This window comes from Eublepharis macularius, chromosome 4, assembly GCF_028583425.1.
Source record: "Eublepharis macularius isolate TG4126 chromosome 4, MPM_Emac_v1.0, whole genome shotgun sequence".
NCBI classification, from domain to species: domain Eukaryota; kingdom Metazoa; phylum Chordata; class Lepidosauria; order Squamata; family Eublepharidae; genus Eublepharis; species Eublepharis macularius.
The window spans coordinates 153,888,556-153,910,397 of record NC_072793.1 but is presented as its reverse complement, the minus strand read 5'-3'; the positions used below and the strand labels follow the sequence as shown (position 1 = coordinate 153,910,397).

The 21,842-nt window shown below is 47.0% G+C and overlaps 1 pseudogene; it reads left to right on the top strand.

Moving 5' to 3' along the window:
* Positions 1-384: 384 nt before the first annotated feature.
* Positions 385-19,117, top strand: LOC129326880 (SRSF protein kinase 3-like; annotated as a pseudogene).
* Positions 19,118-21,842: the final 2,725 nt, after the last annotated feature.

Here is a 21,842-nt window from a genome sequence, read left to right as displayed (position 1 = left end):
TGGCACAATAGAGCTATTCTAAATTTCCTACCTGCTGCAGTAGCAGTCACTTTGCCAGGAAAACTATGTCTATACCAAGTGACTCTGCAAGAAGCAGTGGAAGCCAACTGTACAATGCAAAAGTTTGCATTTCCATCTCAGCAATCTGTAAATGTTGATCTATAAATAAGCTCCCTGGAGATTCCAGGTTTTGCTTTAGTAGCTGGGCAGAGATGCAGCCAAGAAAGCATTAGAGAGCAAAGTAGGAAACTGTTCCAACAGGTGCAAGGCAAATAGGGATGGTAAAATGAGACCACTCCAGCTGTCCGGGGTCCCTGAACTGTTCTGAAGTTGGTACCATGTTTCCAGAGACTACAGTATGATCCAATCCCGCCCCTCTTTCATTGCCACATGCCTCCATTGCAGAAGGGTGCCCCCTCCGCCCCCTTTCCCAGCCACAGGGACTAAAAAGGGAAGCAACGGGAACTTGTTGGACGACGCTCCTGAGAACTCGCAAGCTGCTGCTGGGGGCTGCTTAGAGGGTGAGCCCCAGATGGGGCTGGAGGGGGGGATCCTGACACACCATGGAGGTAAGTTTGAAGCCTTCGCTACATTTTTTTCAAGGGTGGCACATATTGTTGGTGCTCAGTTAGTACCAGAATTTTATGACATGCCAGAAGGGACAATTCATGCCTTAAGAGACCTTTAAGAGCTCTCAGGTTGCTACTTGGCTTGGTTTGAGCTAGCCTGGGTAATGCTTCTTTGGTAATCTCTAGACTTTTGCTAATCAATGAAATTATTTGAAATTTGGTTGTCTTTCTACTTGGAAGCATACACACAACCAGTGCCAAGGACCCTTTCTGGAAACTGGCATCTCCGAGGGACGCTTTTGCTTACCATGAAGGCCATTAAGAGTTGATTTGATGGATGTGTTTAATGACCTACATGGGAGGAAATGCTCGGGAAGGAGAGCGAGGTACTGCTGTGTGCACCCGTGCTACAAATCGTACCCTGAACTCACATTCTCTGGTTGGAATGAAGGCTGCAAACTCTGCTGTTGCAGGTATTTGCATAATTTAGGGTTACTGGAGCATGCGGAGGCAGATTTGCATGACGTTCCAAAATGTGGTTTTCTGGCACATGGAATCCGGCAAGCTTCAAGCGCAGTGCCCTTGATCCCTATAAGACGCTGAAACCTGTTCAAGAGTGAACGTGCAAGAACAGCTTCTTCTTTCTGCTTGTGAGGAGAAGGGGATCTGAGCTCTCCCACTGAGGCCAGGTCAGCTTTCCATCAGGGGATGCCTGGCCTTTTTGAACAATCCTTTCTAATCCCTCTGAAAATCCAAGCAAGGGCAACCTGGAACCCGAGATTGGGCCTGGCATCGTTTCAGTGCCATGCAGCATGGGAGTCTTACAGGCTCGGCTGCCATCATTTGGAAGCCACCAGTGGAAACCTATGAAATGATTTCTGCCATGACCCTTGCAGAAATGCCAGGAATTCTCATAACAGCCCCGCTCCAGAATTCAAGGAAGCAGAGGCACGAGGGTAGGAAGAAGGGAGCCACTGCGAGTAGAGGAACCGCTTTCCTGGCTGGCAAGTCCAGAAGGAAAAAGGCATGACTGAAGTGACATAAAATAGGAATGAGTTTGACTGCATTGCAGGAACGTTTTTAAGCTACACAGAATCCCAGATACTTCCTGTCTAGAACACAGCACAAAAATGTTCCGTCTTGGTACTCTCGTCCTTTGGTTTCATCCTAGCTATTTTCACACATTCACTGACTAAAGGGAGGGTTGAAGAACATAGGATGCCACCTGCTGCTCCTGCTTCCATTATCTGCACATTTAGGCAGATGATATAAGTAGCACTTACATAGAATCATAGAATCACAGAGTTGGAAGGGGCCATACAGACCTTCTAGTCCAACCCCCTGCCCAATGCAGGATGAGTCTGAAGCATCTCTGACAAGTATTCATCCAGCCTCTTCTTGAAAACTGCCAGTGAAGGGGAGCTCACCACCGCCCTAGGCAGCCGATTGCTTCAGGTCCTACCCTCTGCTGCCAACTGGAACAACTCCTTGCCCTCCTCCAAATGACAGCCTTTCAAATATTTAAAGAGAGCAATCATGTCCCCACTCAATCTCCTTTTCTCCAAACTAAACATTCCCAAGGCCCTCAGCCTTTCCTCGTAGGGCTCAGTCTCCAGACCCCTGACATTTCTCATCGCTTTATTCTGCACCCTCTCAATTTTGTCCACATCCTTTTTGAAGTGAGGCCTCCAGAACTGGACACAGTACTCCAGGTGAGGCCTGACCAAGGCAGTATAGAGAGGGACTATGACCTCCTGCGATTTCAGTGCAATGGCCCTTTTGATACCCAAGACTGAGTTTGCCTTTTTTTGCCACCGCATCACACTGACTGCTCATATTTAGTTTACAGTCCACTCTTACCCCAAGATCTCTTTCACTTACACTACTACCCAGAAGTGTTTCCCCCATCCAGTATTTGTGCTTCACATTTTTGTGGCCCAGATGTAATACTGTGCACTTATCTATGTTGAATTGCATCCTGTTCACAACTGCCCACTTCTCTAAAGTATTCAGGTCTTGTTGAATTTTAACTCTTATCTTCTTGAGTGTTTGCCACTCCTCCCAATTTGGTATCATCAGCAAATTTAATGAGTAGCCCATTTACCCCTTCATCCAGATCATTGATAAAAATATTGAAAAGTACCGGGCCCAAAACCGAGCACTGGACACCTCCCTCCAATCTGATGAAACGCTGTTGACCACCACTCTTTGAGTGCAATCCTCTGTACAAACTGTACACTGAGAAAGGTAGGCTCCTGATCTATAATTGCCAACTCCAGATTCAAAAATTCCTGGAGATTTGGGGGTGGATACTGAGGATGAGCCAAGTTTAGAGAAGGGAGGGGCCTCAGCAAGGTATAGTGCCATAGAATCCACCTTCCAAAGCAGCCATTTTCTCCAAGGGAACAGATTTCTGTAGTCTGGAAATAAATTATAATTTATTAGAATTATTATAATAATTTATTATAATAAATTATAATTCCTGAAGTTTGGCATCCCCGTGGCTAGAGGGCAGGAAAGTTTTCAGTGGTTTAGCAGAAAGTTTATAGTTCAGTATGCAGCCCCCCCCCCCCCCCCCCCGTCTTCAGGAATCTCTCAACAGAGTTGGCAACCCCGTTCGTGTTGGAGTGAACCGGATTCCACCTCCCAAAGATTCCATATTAAAAATGGAGAGAGCGCCCTCTGCTGGGAAGCAATGGCTTCAATAAGGAGCCAGTTTGCCAGGGTTCAATAAAGGGGCATTGCCCCACCTGAAGACCCAGCTCCCTGGCTGCGCTACTGGCTAGCTGCTTAGATGGACAGTTGTGGCCACCTATGCTGTACACCTGCTACAGAAGGGGTAGGTTTTCCTGCTCAGCCCGCCCTGCTTGCTGAACTCACCAGAAGAAGTAGTTGCTGTAAGAGGGAGAGGAGAGACGGATCCTGCAGGAGCATTCTGGCCGTGGTTCTATTTCAGGAAATGTGCTGGAATAGCCCCTTCTCCTCAAGTAGGAAGTTTCCCAGTCACCTGTGTATGTATTAAGTGCTGTTTAGAATTGGTAGTTTAAAAGGTAAGCCACCAATGGGGGTTGGGGAAATTGTATTAATGTAGACTGTCAGTTGTAAAGAAAAGAGGGTTGATTAATGCTAAAGTGACTGTGTGTGATGGCAATACAAATGGCAAAGAAAGAGGCCTCTATGTATTTGGAAGTGTGCTAGCTGAGCTCACTGGGAGGCACTGGGCAGCCAATTTCAGCTCTGGGAGCCCCAGACCTGCAGGAGCAAATAGTCACATGCCTGCCGTGATTACGTTTCAGAATTTTGCATCCAGCATCATTATTGTGCAAGAGAAAGAACCATAACAAGATAGTTATTTTAAGCACTGTTTGTAGAGTCAATGTTGTTGTTTTCTTTTATGAGAAGTGCCCCTGTTGGACATCTCAGATTGCATGTTTATTTTGCTGTAGATTATTTTGCAATGCTCTTTTCTGAGTGTGTATATGTAGCGGTTGGGAGGGAAGGTGGCATAGTGTAACCAGATCTCGGAAGCTAAGCAGAGTCCGTACTTGGATGGGAGACCACCAAGGAAGACTCTGCAGAGGAAGGCAATGGCAAACCACGTCTGCTTCTCACTTGCCTTGAAAGCCCCAGCAGGGGTCACCATAAGTCAGTTGTGACTTGATGGCACTTTACACACACATGTGTAGTGGTTAAGCTTATAAGAGGTCCACCGGCGACCCACAGTCATTCTTCCACTACAGAAGTTAAATCAGGTTTGCTTTGCTGTTAATCTGGATCAGCTCAGGGGGGTTGTTATTGTGACCAAACAGAATCCTGTGCTGTATCTCCAATTCCCTTCTGGGCTTGGGGAGGGCTCCTGTGCCCACTCTCTGTTGTCCTGGCACTGCCCACTGTGCTCTGCTCTCAGCCCCACCAGTCCAAAAGTCTACCAACCACCACTGCCATCTATAGCCTCCTTATAAAAAGAAATTAGCAACGTGTTTCAGCTAAACTTCTTTACTGCTCTCAGGTTTTCCTCATGTGATTGGGTCTCTGGGGTTGGATCCAGCTATTCCTCAGTGCCTTCCACTGGAGACAGGAGATGTTTTTCTTCAGGCTTATGATGGGGGAGAATCAATCAAGTAGCATAACGTACTGATGATTTCCTTGGCCCTCATATGTAATGTCTCCTTCCTTTAGACCGTTTCAAGTTTTGGACCATCTTACAACTCAGGGAGTTGTCTTCCTGTCATGGGTGGTTCTGAGTGGCAGGAAGAGACCTCAGCATCTTGTTCAGGTGAGTGGTGGGTATTAGTGGGTGAGGGCACCTAACTGCCTGCCAGGCCAGCAATGTGTACACAGCCTTGTGTGTATGCCTAGGTAAAGTCAGATCTAGATGTGGAATACAGCTCTGCAAGGTACACATTGACATTTCACTAAAAAGATCAGGTGATCTCGAAGACTTCATCTGGAGATGCTGGAAAGCCGGTACCAAAACAGTACTGTGTTGGGGAGGGGCCGTGGCTCAGTTATAGAGCATCTGCTCTGCAGGCCAAAGGACCCAAGTTCAGACCGTGGGAAGCTGCTGCCAATCAACATAAACAATACTGACTGTGACATTCCATGGGGCCTCGGAGCAGGTGCCACCTTGTTGCTTCAGGCGTCTGTCCTCTTATCTCATCTCATCAGGCCCCCTCATGCACGTGCAGCCTTTGCACTCCCCTGTGCCACCTTCACCCGAGTGCTTAGAGTCTGTCTGTGAAGCTGGCTCCTTAAGCTCAGTGGCTGCAGCATTAGACTGGGAGGCATTTCTCGGGCTGCCTGCTGCTGCCGGTCCTGTGCCTCCGGCTTCGCTGGCTGTGCCTGTACCTGCTAGGCGAACGCCTCTTCCACTCGGTCACCTCCTGCTCCTGACTCTCACTCTCTTCCTCTCGCCTCTGCCCACCACCTTGTAGACTGCCCGTCTGTCTTTTGAAGCGCTCGCCTCCCGGCCCCGCCTCTCCCACAGGGCGCCAGGTGCCTCTGGGTCACACTGACCTTGCTAGACCAAGGGTCCCACTCAGTATACGGCAGCCTCACGTGTTCACTGGTTTTTAAGGGAAAATGTTACAAAGCACACACTGGCAATCTCCCCTACTGAAATACGACAGAAAATTCCCAATTTTGGAAAGACAACCACAGCTGGTTCTAGAAGAGCAAAGCCACCTAACACAGCCTACATTGCCGAACGGAGAAGAACGCTTGCATCCGTGCATGTATGTTGTTCCCATAATGAGTGGAACTGTTCATGATAGATAAAATGGAAAAGAGAAAGACATGATCCACTTTGGGGTCCCCATTGGGGGGGATGTGGGGTGGGTGGTATGAATGAAGTTAAATAAATAAATCTGCTGCCATTCATTTTTATTTATTTACTTCATTTATTGTTCTGCTTTGAACTCAAGGCAGATTTCAGAATTATAAAAACAATGTCATAAAGACAAGTAAAATACAAAAAATAAAGTATGCAGTAAATCTAGAATGCATTGTAAGAAAATAATGAGATAAAAACCAGCATAGTATGTCCAATAAATGGACAGTATGCTACAATCAATAAGCAATATAGTACAGGGGAGGGACAAGGAAAATAAAGCTGTCTAAAAATTCAAAGACCGTTAAAACTACAACCTGCTTTCCTTCATAAAAAGTGCCCTCTTGAAAAGTTCTGTTTTACAATTTTGCATGTTTGGGCAACTACCCCAAACCTCAGCATTTCCCAAATGATAATAGGGAACCTGCTATGTGTGCACAAGTAACTTGTTTTTTTGTTTTTTTGTTTTTTTACAAGTCCACCATGGATCATCACCTTTTCCCCAGAAAAAATTCAGCCTCTGTTTGCAGCTATGGTATAATTTATAAGGAGATAAAAACACGAAAAGATAGCTTCCTTATGTTAAGAGAGGGTGTTTTAAAGAGCAATGGCAATCATATTTGTGGCCACAGAGCTAGATTTAGATTTAAATTTATTTCTGTGCGTGCCTCCCATTTTTTCACTTGGGTCCAAACATATGGGTCTGTCAAGTTATATAAGAAAATGAGATTTTCAGCCGTCTTGGAAGTGTTTCAAATAAAGAGGCAACAAAGGAATGGATAGAGGTGGCACTTTGAAAAGGAAAGGTGAGCAGCCCACCTAAACCATGGGGGGGGGGAGAGGAAAAGGGGTAAAACAACACAGACCTAAAAATGGCTCACAGTCTCAAAATCAGAAAAATCAGCCTCAGGTATCAGAAGAAAACTGCCGCAAGAGCATTAGCAGGTGAAACAGTCCCTGGTTCTTCTGTCATGACTGGCAGAAAACTGGACCTTTGAATGTCTTTTCACAAGTCTGTTGATGTCTCCCTTCTTCTTCATGTAGAAGGCTACTATCCAGTGACCCAAGGAGAAGTATTCAATGGAAGATACCAAGTTGTAAAGAATCTGGGGTGTGGCTACTTCTCAACAGTCTGGCTTTGCCAAGACATGGGGTGAGTAAGCCAAAATAACGTGGTCCTAACAACAAAAGAGTCAAGATCGTTATTGCAGTGTAGGAATCCATTCTGAGGTAGTACCGAATGGGCGTGTTTTCCTCTCTTTGGTGGCATGGGACAAAAGCCTGCAAGAGCCAGCAGGGTATAGTGCCAAACTACATAGGAGGCTTTAGCGTATAGAAGCAGCTGACACGGATTACATACAGCCAGGCACTGAGGAGGAAAGAACCCCCTGCCATGGGGTTTCCTTGAGAAGAAATGCCTTCTCCTTCACCAGGGTGCTTTAAGCACCAACGGAGAAAAAGACAGCAGCTTGCTGTACGTTTGTCTTTTTTCCTCCTACTGGGGCTTAAAGGAGCCCAAGAGGACCATTTCCAATCAGGAAAAGTCTGCAGAGAGGAAGAGTAACCCCCCTCCTTCCGCACTGCCCAATCCGTATCACTCCTTGTCCCTAGCAACCCTGTGCTAAAACCTCTGCACTGGATGCCCATTTGTTTCTAGGCTCAATTCAAAGTGCTGGTTCTTATTTTTAAAGCTCTAAATGGCTTGGGGCCTGAGTACTTGGAGGAGCGCCTCTTCCCGTATTGTCCAGCCACAGGGGTGCAATCCATCTGCTGAGGCCAGGGCATCTCCTGCCCCCAGCCCCTGTCCTCCCCCATCTCCGTCCACCTGATAGTGGGGGGAAAGGTGCATTGGAAGAGACATGTGAAGAGAACATGGGAGCATTCCCCTATTGCACCAGAAAATGACATTATTTTCTGGTGTGATGGGGAAGTTACGGATTGTGACGAGGGCACAATTCATTAAAAATTATCCCCCAACTTAGAGGGGTTTCTCCCGAGTTTGCAAAATCGCCTGATTTGTATTTAAGTGCCCTGGATCTGTGGATTTAAGTATCCACATGCCAGGGACATTTGGCTATTAGATATTTGATATCTTTTAATGCTTTATTTTCATTTTCTAGGCCTCCTGGAGAGGAGGCATAATTTTTTTTCTAAATTAATAAACAACGCTGCTGCTTTTCCCAGCTAAATTACTCATCTTGGAATTCACCCCTTATTGCAACAGCGATCGGAATCCTACTGAGAGCTGAAGTACTGCTGCGTTGAAGTTTGTATTCCAGGCCCCAGCTGCATGTGGATATTTGCAAGCCACCCAGGAGGCTGCAAATCACAGCTTATGCACAACTGTTCCTGCACCTACCAATTACCCCCCTCAAAATGTACCCCAGGCTGTTTTTTTTAGCTAATTCCACCCAGTCTCCAAGATCAGAAGAAAGCCCAACTGGGGGGAAAGAATGCTGGGTGGTGAGGGTGGAAAGCATTTTTGGGGTTCAAATCAGTGGAGCCAAAAAACACCTCCTAACGTAACCTGCTCATTCTCCCCTACAAATGCCTCCCATATTGGTGGTGTTGGCAAATGAGAGTTTGGAAACCCAAGTTTAGCTAGATAACAAATAAATACTGCCCTAAAATTAAGGCAGTAACAAAAAGTGTCCCATTACAGATGGAGAGGTGGTGGGGAAAAGGCATAGGCTGAGAGGATGGCATGGTCAGTTTACATTTTACAAAATTGTGTCCAGTCCAAATCTGAGAGCTTTCCAGGTACGAAACACCTGTGCCAGTCAGAATGCTCAGTGGTCCTGCGTGTGTACACATCGACCCAAAGGCAGAGGGCAGCAAGTGCTGCTTCAGTTGGTGGATAGCCTGAAAGTGTGGCTTTAAAGGGGGTAACCTTTGGGCAAGTGTGCCCCAATGCATATGAGACACAGCTACACTTCACATGCCTGACAGTGCACATACAGCCCCTGGAATACATTTCCCTATTCTCTTGAATTTGCATTGCTCTAGAGATACAGGAGGAAAGGTGGGATTAAGCCTCTCTTGCACCCAGGCAAATAGCAGAGGCCTTCCTGCCAAAATATTTTCCAGCTCTGAAGCGGCTCAAACCAGGGAGGCAAAATGCTTCGGTACCAAAGGATGGTTCTTGATCCCCCTCCTGCAACCAATATGTGGGTCTTTTTTCCAGGAAGAAGAGGTGTGTGGCTGTGAAGGTGCCGAAGGGAGGGGAAAATTTTGCTGAGGCAGCCCTGGACGAAGTCATGCTCCTTCGCTGTGTATGTAACTCTGAACCCCCCCACCTCCTAGCGACCCTTGAAGCTCTTCACAGAGCAAGCTGCCAGACCCCTGCCTTAGTGCACCGGTCCCTTCCCTTCCCTTTTCTTGGCAGCACAGTGGAAGGGCCTCCTCTGAGCAAACTGTGTTCCTGAAAGTAGCACTCTGTCACCCCGGGAACTCTGCTTGTAGCTGAATGCTGGCAGCGCTATTACATGCAGTTAGGCCCTTAGTCATCCAAAGATAGGATTGCTTCCCCCCCCGCCCCCCATCTCAGGTTGGTATGCCTGGAACTTCTTAATGGCTAAACTTTCAATAGATATTCTCTACACGCAGCTGCTGAATAGCTACTAGTTGGAACACAGAGGGTGCTTCCCCACAGAGATTTTGGCCCAGCCCCTGCGAGGCCAGCTGGATGCTCCTGCTTCAGGGGGAGCTTCCAAAGGATACGGAGCTCATTCTGGGAGTGATTCATGGAGCACCTGCACTTTCCCCCTTTGAGCCAGAGCAAAACAACCACCAACAGCAACAACACCCTTTGCTCGTGCTCAAAGGGGAACTGTGGCTCAGTTGTGAACTGGGGAAAGTGGGTCGCCAGTCTACAGGGAGGCCAGGTGTGATCATTGGACATTGGTGCTTCTGTGCTGATGTAAGAGAGGGACGAGAGTGGGGACAACAGCAAGTGGCCTGGAGATGGGGTGTGCGGATGCTGTCCCTGCATGCTTCCACCTTACTCGCTTCCTCTTCCACAGCAGAAGTGGCTTTCCTGCCCGTGTGTGGAAGCAGCAAGGGCCTCAGGAAACCTGTAGCAATCCCTATTCTGCCTATCCAGGCTTTTTTCTGGGAAAAGAGGTGGTGGAACTCAGTGGTGGAAGTCAGGACCACACAATGACATCACTTTGGGTCAGCTGGAACAAGGGGGGAGTTTTTTAAAGTTTAAATCGCCCTCGGTGAAAATGGTCACATGGCCGGTGGCCCCACCCCCTGATCTCCAGACAGAGCGGAGTTTAGATTGCCCAGTGTGCCAGGTGCGGAGGGCAATCTAAACTCCCCTCTGTCTGGAGATCAGGGGGCCAGCCATGTGACGAGCCATCTGACCATTTTCAAGAGATGCCGGAACTCCATTCCGCCATGTTCCATCTGAAAAAAAGCCCTGCTTTTTATCATCCCAGACCATAGGGGGAACTTGCAACCCAGCCAAACCTAAGCATAGGTGGAACTCAAAGAGCAGTGTTACCATCCCAGGCCTGACGCCCCCCCCCCCCGCTTGCTCTCTTCTGCTGTGTGTCTTTGCCTCCAAACAAACCCACAAAGTGTTGCTCAAAATCTCCTCGGAGTAACTGAGCCCAGTTCTTTTTTCACAGGTGAGCAGCAAGAGGAGGAAAGACCAAGCTGGAGATCACATCATCTGCTTGCTCGATGACTTCAAAATGATTGGCGAGAATGGCCTTCATATCCTTTGGTGAGGTAGAAGCAGCCTGTTGAGGCAAAGCTGGCCGTTTGTCCTCAGAAATGGACTGCCCTGCAAGAGCAGCCAGGGGCCAAGCAAGGGGTATGGCTCAGCTGCCAGGGGGCATCTGGGGAGTGGAAACCTACTGCTGCAGCAAGATGGCAGCTGGGCACATGAAAAGAAAGAGACTGCCGGGGGAGATTCTTGGCAGCCATGGTGCTCTCTTAGGGGCATTTCTAGGCAGGTGCTTTCTTCGCTCCACTTATAATTCCCTGCAAGAAGCAAGTACCCCACTGAAAACCAAGCTCACACTGACTCTTTTCCTTGATTCTAGCTGCTGCATAGATGAGCAGAGAATCCACGAAGGGTCTGGGTAGAAGGCATAGCTCAGTGGTAGATTGTAAACTTGATGTTGAGCCTTCTGCGATCAGAGTGCCTGAGGATAGATATGTTCTTTTACAATAGGGCTCTTCCTCCCTCCCTATAGCATTTTTCTTTCACCTCCCCACACTTTCTTTCAAACCTGAAGCTCTATTCTTCCTGTTGATGCAAAGACGTGGGTAATATAGAGTGCCTTTACATTTCCCTCCAAATTTAGGACATCATTGAGCCGAGTCCATAGGAAAACAGCAAGGTGGGAAGGGTAAACTTCTCTTCCGGTTGAGCTCAAATTGGGGCTGCGTGCAGCTACTACTAGGAATGGAAAATGGCTTGGGAGCACCCGACACACGCCTGCCAGGACTGTGTACAGTGGCGGGGCCTGCGGTCCCATCTTCTTGGCTCTCTTGAGCAAACACAAATGATAAGGAACATCGCAGATCTCTCTTAGCATGAGAGAAATTAGACCAGGACTTGCTCTGTCTGTGGATCCCTGACTCTGGCCCACATGTGTGCTTAGTGTTTGAACTGCTGGGCCCTTCGCTCCAGTCCCTGCTCAGCTGCCCGGGAGTCCAAGGCCTCCCCTTGCCCTTTGTCAAGAAAGTGACACATCAGGTAAGTGCAGAGCCTTTATTATTTCCTTTCAACTGCATTTTTCTCCCCGAAGGAAGAACTGAAGTGTGAGGGAAAGGGAATGAGAACGCCATGCCCGGTCTCCCCTTTTCCCCAGGGCTTCTGCGAAGGCAGAGGTGTCCCCTGACCCCAGCACAAAGTAGTAAGAAACAGAAACTGAAAACAGGCTCACGGTAGGGGCCTTGTTGACATTCCCTCCCTCTCCTGAAGTTTGCTGGGCAAAGCGTTGGTGAGTAAACCAGGGCTTGACGACACTGATGCGCTTGCAGTGTAAATCCGTCTCAGGCATCTGATGCACAAACTCTCGCTTTGCAGGAGACCTTGGAGGCACGGAGAAGAGGTTGCTTGAGTTGCTCGCGCATCCTCTTCTGCACTGCATGCAAATTGAAAAAGCCACTTGAAGAGTTGCCTGGGTGCTGGTGGCAGCAGGGACCCTAACAGTCCCGATATCAAAGGGAAGGTTTAATCCTGTGAGGGTGAGCAGAGGGACAGGGCAGAATATCTTATGGATGGAGAGGGCTTGTGAGGCTTCGCGTCCACAGTCTATTATCCTAGGACAGACACAGTGATTGGTCGTGTGGCCACTAGCTTAGAGACAAACCACACCGTCCCGTTCGATGGCTTTCAAAGGGGATTGGTCACTTTTATGGGAGAGTCCATAATTGGCTGCAAGCCAAGAAGTCTAAAGGAAACTCTGTGTTCATGGCCAGCATCCCACTGAATACTAGTTGTTGGGAAAATGGGGTGGTGGCTTCTTTGCCCCTGCTGGTGGGCCTTTGAGGGCATCTGGTTGGTCATTGTGGGAAACAGGATGGCAGACTAGGTGGCCTTGTGGTGTGATTCATCAGGGCTGCTCTCACGTCCTTCCGTTCATGAGAGCTTCCTCAGGTAAGCCCCAGCCTGTGACTCTGGTTCAGGCCTTCGGATGCTGACCGAGAGCAACATACTCATGTGTACTCTTGCCAAACACATCTTGGTGAGTGGTATAAGCTGCCTCCATGATGTGACATCTCTGTGTGGTGGCACAGCACACATCTGTGTGCATTCACAGTGTATACCTGTGTACAACTCGGCAAATTCTGCCACGGCCCACCCTGTGGCACCTTAACAGCATGGGTATCTGCTGTCACAGCACACCGAGGCACAAGAATGGCTTTTTTGGAGCAGGTTTGGCTTTTGTATCCTCCAAGCCTGGCAGCGAAGGTAAGAGGATACAATTCTGGTGACGTCCATAACACTCTACTCCAGCATCTTTCCTAGCGGTTACAGGTGGTTGAAGAACTCCACAGCATTCCTGATTCCTAACTGCAAGTCACACTCTGGCTTGTGTAGGTGCTCAGAGGCTTGCATTTCCTGCACAAGGAGTGTCGCATTATCCACGCAGACATCAAACCAGAGAACATCCTGCTGTATGTCACTGAGGAGAGCTTGAAGACCCTCCTGCACAACTTGGTCTCTTTGGGGCCCAGTGACGGAGCAAAGCCACAGAGGCCAGGTACAGTGATCAAGGGAGAAGGTCACGGAGCGTATTTGTGAGGCGATGGCATCTCCGCCCAAGAGTCTTACGTTCGCTGTGGCTGGGGAAAAGTTGAGCATGGTCTATGCGGACAGCCGACTGTGGCGGTAAATTCTGAGGAGGCAGAATGGACTGTACCACTTCAGGCTACAGGTAGGGGGAAGAAAATCACATTTTAAACGCTCCTTTGCGTAAACAATTCCCCAGTTAGAATACAGCAAGGCTAGAACTCTTCTCTCTGGTTTGCACACTTTTTACATGAAGGGAAGGCTTTTTTCACATAGAGGAGCATTTGAAAATGAAACTTTCCACCCCCAGTCAGAAATGGAGCGATCTGTTCTACTTCCTCTAGTGTCTGTCCTGCTGCATTTGTAGACCAGCCCCCCCAACCCCCCCCTTTCAAAATGATGCTGGCAAGGCAAAATAACTTGCCTCTGGGGCTTTGCGCTCGCAGAGCGTCTTGTTCGAACCAGGCATTGCTATTTCTTTTGATTTTGATGAGGCTGTAAAGCTGCTCTGGACCCTTTAGAGAAAACAAATGAGAAGCCACGCCCTAGATGCCTGGATTGCATTTCCAGGTGACCACGTGGTGCATCCTTTCCCTTTGTGGACTGCTTCCACAAATCTGTCAAATAAAACAAAAGTCCAGTGGCACTTTAAAGTCTAACAATATTTATTTCAATATGACCGTTTATGAGTCACAGCTCACTTCTTCAGATAAATGTGAAGGAAAATCATACCAGGGATTCGTCTCATGGGGAAGATTACAGTGGGGCAGGGTGGAGGAGCTGAGGCAGAGAGGCTTGGTGTGAATCCGCCCTTCCTACGTGATCAAGTGGAGGGCAAGTGAACGGAGGAATACACGTGAGTCTGTTCACTTGCCAGGCACGTGTCATTCGTCACTTGTAGCTCGACCCTGACTCAGTTTGCTGTTTGGGCACACAGACAGGGTTCTGAATCAGGACTCATATATTTGCCCAGTGGTTTTAATTGTGGCCCCATGGAGTTGTTTTAGATATGGAAAATAGCACAGGGGGAAAGCCTTAACACTCCTGTCCTCATTCCTGATCTAAATCGTAATCCTCCATGCTAGCTATTCTAAGGGGCAAAAGCTGGTGGGATAACTCCCCACATCCCACCTGCCCGGGGCCCACAGCTTCGGCCGTTCTTATGCAATTCCTTCTGGTTGCAAGAATGACTGGAGATCGGCATTGGCTGCCCCTCATGTGTCTGATCACTGGCAGGAGTTTCGATGCAGCACTACGCCTCAGAACCCTGAAATATCCCCCCCACACACACACACAAATTTGCCCCAGATTCCACCTAAACAGAGAGCAAAATTGAGCACATTGCCCATGCAGAACCATGCAAAACATTTTCATTGCCCTGACCCTAAGGAGGGGCTTCTATTTGCTGCTTCTAAGAATTAAAGCCACATTTCCACGACGGCCCTAAACTGGCTTTTTAACACTAGAGTGGGATATCACATTCTTGCCGCTGGATTTGGATTGAAGCAGTGCAGATAAAATCTGGGGAGGGGGCTGTGGGGAGAGCCAGTGCTTATTTCCTTGTGTTCTTTCCATCCAAAAGATGATATGGCTGCTCTCTTGGATTGTTGCAACCTCATGAAAATGGGAGTAAAAATTGCAGACCTGGGAAGCGCCTGCTGGACTGTGAGTCTTTCCCCTGTTCTGGCCCTTTTCTGTGTGCGTAATCCTGTCAAAGCAATCTGTAGGCACCACAGTTCCCTATTAAAATGCATTGGAGAGAGCAGTCCCACTCTAGTACATGGCACATATTCTGGTCCTCATGGGTCTGCTGAGCCCGGGAGCAGGCAGCAAGAGAGGCAGGCCTGCTTAGAAGGAGGTGAGCATTGAACTCAGAATATCCCATAGCCAAGCTTGTGGGCCTGATCCTGTCTAGGCATACCCCAAATCCCTACTGCCTATGATATTTATATTGTATACATCAGTTTGGCAACTTGTGGCATAACATGTCTACAGGGGCTATATGACTGGGTTGGATCCAGCCTATTTCAGTCAATCTCATTCAATTCCCTTCCTTACTATTGCTCCTGTGCCACATGGCTTTTTTGCTTTTTTCCCACAATTGCCTGCATAATCTTTTTGGGTGGTCATAGGGAACCACTTGTTTTTCACCAGCAGAAGAACTAGTTGGATCCATCCCTTTTTATTGTTCTAATGTTTTGTGCCATGCTGTTTTTTTTAATGTATTGTAAGTTGCCTTAGGTGGGAAGGGTATGTGTGTACTTCAGAGTCGGGGGCCGAAGTCTTGGGGGGAAAATAAATATTTATTAGTAACTGGCAAGTGCCTGAAAGAAAACACCTTTGGCTTCTTCTGTTCCAGTACAAGTCCTTCTCCAAAAAGATCCAGACCCAGCCCTACAGAGCCCTGGAGGTCCTTCTTGGGTTAGACTACAGCACCCCAGCTGATATCTGGAGCACAGCATGCTTGGTAGGGACGCATCCCTCTGCCATGGCAGTGTGGACATGAGTGGTGGCGCTTGCCTTTGGAATCCCAACCATCTGTTTACAGTACAGCCCGAGAGATAAGAAACTCCAGGTGGATGAACTGAATTCCAGTTAACTGATGATGCTTTTCTAGCTACGGTCTCACCATCGACTGACCCTGCATATACTTTCCTGCCTACTTTTGAAAATGAAAAAGAAAGAGACAGAGGCTCCTCTCCAAAACTTTTAATTCCATTGCTTGACCTGTAATGGAATCAACCCAGAAAACTAGGATCTACTATTACTGTTACCATTACTATAATTAATTAACAAAAATTTTACTCCATCATTTGACCCACACAGGGCCACCAAGGTGGCTAGCAAATTTAAAACATACAATTAAAAGATTCGAAGCCAAGTGTCCTCCAACACTTTAATTACTACCTCATTTGAATTTCTAGAGGGATTTCTGTAGTCCCTGTTTTGATGTCATATGTACATTGACTCATGGCTGTCTGACTTGAGGCCTGTTTCACATTGCAGGCTTTTGAGCTGGCAACTGGCAAACATCTCTTTGAACCTCAAGCCGGACGGTATTTCTCCAGAGATGATGGTCAGTTGGAATTTAGACTTTTCTGTGACTCTGTGGGAGGAGATACGAATGCTTGTAAAATTAATCCTTGGAACCTTGCTTTCCATCCACTTCAGATCACGTGGCTCGGATCATTGAACTCCTGGGCAGAATTCCACCCAAACTTGCTTTGTTCTGGAAGCAGACATCAACTTTCTTCAGCAGAAAAGGTGAGAATGTGGGAGTGAGGATAGAACACAAGGTTGTGTCCTCCTCATTTGCAAATTGTCATCATATTCCATGTCCAAGACCACTGTTAAATTCTGCATTTGCCTGGTGTGATAATGAAAGGGTGAATATGCAAAGCTTTGTTATATCTGTCTGTCTTTCTCATGGCCAGTGATGCCTTTCACTAACTTTGGCAAGTGAGCCAGCTGTGGCTATTCTTGGGCAGGAAAGATCTTGCCACTGTGGTGCATGCCCCAGTAACATCTCGATTATGTTTGTGTGTTATGTGCCATCAAGTCACTTCCAACTTATGGTGACTATGAATGAAAGACATCTAGATTAGATTGCTACATTATGCTCTATATGGGGCTGCCCTTGAAGACTATCCAGAACCTAGAGTTGTTACAGAATGCTGCGGCCAGAGTGCTGAATGGAGTAGGTCGTAGGGACCATATCATTCCGGTCTTGTTCCAACTACACTGCCTCCTAATTTACTTCTGGGCAAAAATCAAGGTTCTGGTATTGACCTTTAAAGCTCTATAAGGCTTGGGGCCACCATATTTGAAGGACTACCTACTCCTGTACGATCCTCTCTGGTCATCTTTGGAGGCCCTGCTTCAGGTGCCGTTGCTGGCAGAGGCTAAACAGCGGAAGGGCCTTTTGGTGATGGTGCTGAGACTTTGGAACTCCCTCCTCATCTGTCTCCCTCAGTTGTTTCTTTCCACCAGAAGGATGAAAACATTTGGTTTGGCTTGGCATGTCCCCCAAAACTCTTATTGGTGCTCCTCCTTTTATGTATTTATTTGTTTATATTTTGTGTTTATGTTATGTTTTATTTGGTTTAAATATTTTATATATATATATTTATTTGAAATGCTTTTGAATGTCTGGAATGTTTTAAAGTTTGTAATGTTCGAATGTTCGTCACCTTGGGGACCTGAACTTGGTGGAAAGGTGTCATAGAAATGCTTTAAACAGATAATTTTTTACCTTCTAAGGATCTCAGAATGGAATACATCCTCTATCTTCACAACAGTCCAGCAGGGTAGGTTAGTCTGAGAGGATGGGTCCAGCTCAAGGTCACCCAACACATTTCACAGCTGAGCAGGGATTCAAAGCTGGTTCTCCCACAGTTCTAGTCTGACGCTGTAACTGCCGCACTGTACTTGGTCACAATCCAGAGGAATATGACAGATTTCCTGCACAGACACACACGTCAATGGAGGTCTGCTCAACTTCAGAGAAATACTTCTGGCCTCTGTCAGATCAGCTGCTTTCTTGGTGGTAGCCCCTACCCTTTGGAATAATCTGCCAGAGGAGGTACATAAGGCATTTTCTCTAGGCTGAGTCAAGATTTTGTGCCAGTGCATTTTATTTCAGTTGGGACTTTGGAAGCTAATCCTACTAACTGAGCTCTTCTGACACTGATGTGCACATTTAAGATGGTTTATGTTTTGCTGGACTAACATTTTTTATGGATATTTTTGAGTGTGTCGTGAGGGCTGTGTCAGGATTGGTTTGTATGCTGATTATTTTATTGCTTTCTTTTATGCTTTTAGGTAATACTTTTATAATTTGCTTCACACATAAAAGTGGCATTGATTTATTTTTTTAAATAATGATGCAGGCAATGTCTCGATTGGCAGGTGCCCTTCTGCGGATGTCTCAGATTTCCTCCTACGACTTGTATCATCTCCTCGTTGATAAATACCGCTGGCCAAAGCACCAGGCAGCTCCGTTTACCAGCTTTCTCCTGCCAATGCTTGAGTATGTGCCAGCAAGAAGGGCACCAGCGGAGAGATGCCTGCAGCATCCCTGGCTCAGTATTTAGTCACTGACTTAGCCTGAACCTACTGCTCTTTGCTGCTGCCAGCTGTGACTGTGATGGGGACAGGTCCTCATGATGAAATCTCAGTTCTCAGCGGATGGTGTAATATCAGAATACTGATCTGCTCACAAGAGGCAGTGCAATGAGTTAATTTTGGCTGTGCCTCCTCTTGCCCACTTCTGCAAACCAAGTTCCTTGGGATTTTCTTTCCAGTAGCACCATATAAGGTGAAGACAGATGTAACTGGGGGGAAATAACCTTCCTCAGCCAAGGAATGAGCTTGGCTTCCTCCCAGTTTCAGAACCGAGAAGATTGGCATTATACTAGCAAATTGAAAACGGGCTCAGCTGCCAGATTTGCCCCTTCCTTTGTGGTTCAAGCAGGTTGTTCACTCTTTTAAGTTAAAACATTGCACAAGGGTTCTTATTTTTTTAAAAACTTTTTGTTTACCTATTTTTGTTGAGAGGGCATTGAAGTGAAAAACTATTTTGGAGATTGGGTGAAGGCTTCTTGGCCACATCACAAGAGAGCATCCATTCAGTACTCTGTACAGCTGGTTCCTGCTTCATATTTACTGTGACTCCCCCTTCTGAACTTCACTTTGCAGAGGAAAGGTATATGTGGACTGATACGTGAGTGGCCCCCACTGTTTTAAAAAAAATTACACATCTTCACCTGTAGTCTCCATCTTCTTGGGGCATTTCCACAGTGGCTGATCTTGTGTGATTTTGCCAAAAAGTCCTTCTGTTGCACGCTTCATACTTCATCCCTTCCTCTGACCCAACTGGTGCTCCATTTTCAGGTTTCTTAATGTGAAGATCAGTACTTTATAAAGCCACTACTAACCTCACCATAAAGGCCTACTTGTTGTGTTTGTGCCTTTGTTGGTTTCTGATCTTGCAGAGCCCTTAAGAGGGTCTTAACATTCCATTCCCAACTGTGATAAGCATAGAAAGACTTAAACATCTGCTTCTCCCCCCCCCCTTATCAACCCTTGAACTGTGCCAGTTGCAGGAGCCGGCTGATAAAACCATCTGCCTCAGGCTCCATTCAACATGGTGGGTGTGTGTCTGGGTAGGAGATGGGCAAAGGACAAAGCCAGAGCTTAATTTCTAAAATGCATAGAGAGTTACCATTTACTTTAGAAATGAAGCCTGAGCCTCGTCGCCACTGATGACGGGGCTCAAGGCTGCTTGGAAAGAACAGCCTGCAGGAATACAGGCTTTCTCCCTAGTCCCAAATGTACCAGGCAGGTTGCTGCTTTCTGATACTGAGCCAAGCCACATCTCCTTTATTATTAACGTTGCATCAGAACAGTTTGCAAAGCTGAGCTTGTTGTGGCCCCTAGTTCAAATCCGAAGCCGTCTCGAACTGCCTCACAGTATCCAATGAGCAGTCTCGGATCTTAGGCCTGTATAGCCCACTCTTGATGGGCAGCAGCTTCCCAAGATCTTAAGCCAGGGGTCTTTCCCCATTCTGTTCTTTGAAACTTAGCCTAAGTTTGTTTGTTTAAACAGTCTGGGCAACAAACTCTGGTTCGTCTGCCAGCCGTAAAGTAACAAATCTCCATCTGTGCATTAATCTCAGCCGATCTCTTTCTTGCCTCTCTCCTGCCACCCAGCAAGGGGAGGATAACTTCCCTATACTGCCACGTCTCAACGCCCAGGTGAATGGGTGGGAAATTGCTACCCAACAAAACATGGTTTGTGAATTCACATTTCACAAGTACAAACCACAATGAGGACATAGGATAGTTATAACCAACCAGCTACAAATTCTAAGTTAAACCCTTAGGTTATTCAGAGATCACAACAGATTGTAAGCAACAAGCACATGCTCAATACATCAGTGCTGAACACATCGATACTGGAACCATTGGGCAATTGAGATCTACTTTAGCTGACTTGCAGGGGTTCTCCAGGGTTTTGTATAGTGATCTTACACATCATCCCAGTGAAGCTGATGGGCCATAGATTCAGGACAGACAAAAGGAAAAACTTTACTCAATGAATTACTAAATTGTGGAATTCATTAACAGTGGACGTATTGGTGGTCACAGGCACTGATTGCTTCAAGAAGGGATTAGGCAGATTTATGGAGGAGATATCTATCAGTGGCTACTAGCCATGGTAAAGAGATCCTCTATATTTAGAGGCAGCAAAACTCTGACTACCAATGATGGGAGGCAACATCAGAGGTAGGCTTGTTTTGGCAACTGTTTTTGCTGCTATATGAAACTGCATGCTGGAGTAGATGGGGCACTGGAAAAGCAGGGTTCTTCCTATGTTAACTGGAAATGCTGGAGACTGAACCTAGGACCATCTACACGCATAGTATACTTATTCCCCAAGATGCACTTGAAATGCTCAAGCGCTGTCCATACTTCCCAAACTGCAACGGAGCCATTTCTGCTTTGTAGAAATTAATTGGTTCCTGAACAGCCAAATCAGAGGTTACGTGGGAGATTCATGATCCAACTTTTGTTAAAGATTTCCAGTTGGATCATGGCTATGGCACTGCAGAAATATGGGATGTGTGCGGAGGAGAGTTCAACTTTTTCCACCACACAGTTGATCAAAACTGTACCCCCCTTTCCCAAGCCCTGCTACTAGTTGCAATGGGAAAACAAGAATATACCCATATTGTTCCAGTCTCACCTCATAGCTCGGATCTCCGCCATCTCTTTGAAAATTTGCAATCAGGAAATCTGATATCTCTGGCATAACTCCTTCACTTTAAGCCCTCTTGCCTTTTACCGTGGAGGCAAAGCATCAGCACTATCTAGAGCCTTCTCCCCTCTGTTTGTTGAGTATGGTTTACAAAATATGTCCTGCTGTATGCCATACTCTCAACCGGCATCTAGCACTGCTAGGTTAGGATTTTATCTCCTTCAGTGCCCTGGTTCATTGAGCCTCAGGTCATGACCAGCAAAAGTTGGCTGCTGTCATGAGCCTGTCGAAAGGGACACTGCTGTTTCCATTCTCTGGCATCACATCCCAAACTCTGCCCTCCCAAGGCACCACCTCCAAATTGCCTGGCAGTTCCCAATCCAGAGTTAGCACCCTTACCTATCCTCTGAGTTCAGGGTAATCCCAGACATGGGATTCTCAGGCAGTCTCCCACTGAGGCACAGATCCAAACCTGCTTAGCTTCAGCAAAGTTGCTGCATCCTATACCTTTAGACCATGTTCCAGTCCCATAGTAACCTGGCAAATTTAAGAGAGCCAAGTACCAAAGGGGTGTGCATGTGTATGCGTGGGATATGTGCCAACCTGCTGAACTTTGCGCCGTGATTTGCATTAACCAGCTAATACTATGGCTGCAGCAGGCATTTATTCCTGATTTATGATGCCTACAACATGCTAGAAACAAGACTCACATTAGGCAGGGTGATGGGATTCTTCTTACAAGGCAAATTTAGGGGCCAACAAATTGCCATTTGTTTGAGATGCAATCCTATGCTCAATTGGTTGGAAATAAGTCTCATTAACTTTTACCCACGAGGGGCCACCAACTGGATTTGCGGACACCTCAAAATGTCTTTGGCCCCCTCCACTTTCATTCTACAAATGGTGCTCAGCCTTTTATCCTGCATTACC